The sequence below is a fragment of the Lygodium microphyllum genome, chromosome 6 (assembly GCF_053477565.2).
Source record: "Lygodium microphyllum isolate KBCC chromosome 6, Lygodium_microphyllum_v1.1.10, whole genome shotgun sequence".
In the NCBI taxonomy this organism is placed as follows: domain Eukaryota; kingdom Viridiplantae; phylum Streptophyta; class Polypodiopsida; order Schizaeales; family Lygodiaceae; genus Lygodium; species Lygodium microphyllum.
This window is the reverse complement of record NC_141140.1, coordinates 128856914-128858736: the sequence shown is the minus strand read 5'-3', so window position 1 is coordinate 128858736 and position 1823 is coordinate 128856914. Positions and strand designations below refer to the sequence as shown.

The following is a 1823-nucleotide window of genomic DNA, read 5'->3' as shown; positions in this document are numbered from 1 at the left end:
GATCATCTTCATTGATACCTTTCCAATGTATGGTGGATGCTTTTTAATGCAAATCTTTCTCTTTTTGGAGGAGTCATTCAGATGGTTGTGTTGTGTATTAGTGTTTGTGTTGTGCGTTCATTTATGTAAAACGAACGTGGTGGTTTCCTATTGGATTTTGTGTACGAGCTACATTTTGGAGAATTGTGGTGATGGGGTCGTGGATGGAGAGTTGATGCTGATGCTGATGAAGAAGAAGAAAACTTTTATATCCTTTATAAATTTGTTGAGCTTTTTAGTTTGATAAGAAGTGTTAATGTATAAAGGGTTTTCCTTTCTTTGTATTTTTATATCAGATACAGGTTATAAGTTGGGGTCGTGATGGATGGATTCTTTTTGAAGAGATATTGAAGCTTAAAGTTGAGCTTTTCCCTGAACTTGTATTTCCTTTTTCCTGGGTCGCGAGGACGCTTCCTTATTAAGTGTGGGGATATGTTGAGTGTTGAAATGACTTGTTTTTTGGCTGATTTTTGTTGTTTTTGAGAGCTGAATAGTTGATTTTATGAGATGATTGATTAGTTTGGAAGTGGTTTGAGAGTGTTTTGGATGATATTGATTGTGTTTTGGAAGTTCATGATGTTTATTGGTGGTTCTGTGATGTTCTGATAGGTTCTGATTGGTTCTGTATACCTTCTGTTTTGCTCTGTTTTGGTCTATTTTGTTCTGATTGTCTTCTGAAAGGTGGGATGGAGTATTGATTGATGAAGATTGAGATCTTATGAAAGCTTATTGAATGGTTTGTGAGAGTTTGGAATGGTTTGAGAATGAGTTATGTGGTTTTGATGACCTTCTGTAACCTTCTGTAGGTCTTCTGTAGAGCTTCTGTCTCTGTTCTGTTCTGTACTGTAGTTGTTCTGGTACTGTTCTGTGACTGTTCTGTATGCTTCTATATGTGTTTTGATGGATGAGAGTGTAGCTTGGGAAAGTTTTCTAGCCTTGGAAAGAGGTGAAGACAACCATCTTTGTAACATGTGAGATATCGATACAATTGAGCAGCAACTGCAATGAGCCAAATGTAGAGTTTGGCCAAGAAAGAGAGAGTAGCCAATGACTATGCTTTGGGCCATGCTCAAATGCAATGTGTGCTTTCTACAAGGGTGATTTTCTCTTCTAGCAGTGGGGCTTCGGTCATGGATTTTGATTCTTGGTATTTATGTTGCTTTTTCTGTAATGGCTCTTTGTGGGGTTGGTGGTCTTGTGGTAACTTGGACATTGAACGCTTTTGTATAGAGACCTGTGTCGTCCTATATCCACTTGACAACTCATGAGAGTACATGCAAGTCATATGCTTCAACTACGTTGATTTACATCAAGAACTATGCTTATAAAGCCTTCTTTTAATGCATTGAATTCAAGCTTTAATATAAAAATGCATCCTTTCATAAGTACAAACTTTGATAAAAGAACTCCATGCATGAGCCAATGCCATGAGACCATTAATGATTTAATTCGTCCTTCAACACTTAGTCCAATCTAGGATGTAGTTATCATAGCATGCAATTAACAAGGTACATAAATCCCTTTCATGCATTGCAACTACTTGGACAACATTTAATGGACATCAACGATTATCTCATACGAACCACAACTAGGAGATTATTACCTAGGTGCATTATGCACTGTTCTTTTTCGCGAGGAAATCAAGGATGCATTTAGACAAATCCACCTTTTAACCTATGCAATATGCGTTCACGATTGCAACTTGGAAGTGCAAGCAGTTTTAAATGCACAACATACACTATCTTCGTAAATGAATGAATAAATGCATTTAAATTTTCCTATAA

At 36.9% G+C, this 1823-nt stretch overlaps 1 non-coding gene across 1 annotated transcript; it reads left to right on the top strand.

The window, feature by feature from the left end:
• Positions 1-352: 352 nt before the first annotated feature.
• LOC148035117 (small nucleolar RNA SNORD36) lies at positions 353-420 on the top strand. Its single transcript, XR_015691250.1, has one exon. It is a non-coding gene; the product is annotated as a small nucleolar RNA SNORD36 (small nucleolar RNA).
• Positions 421-1823: the final 1403 nt, after the last annotated feature.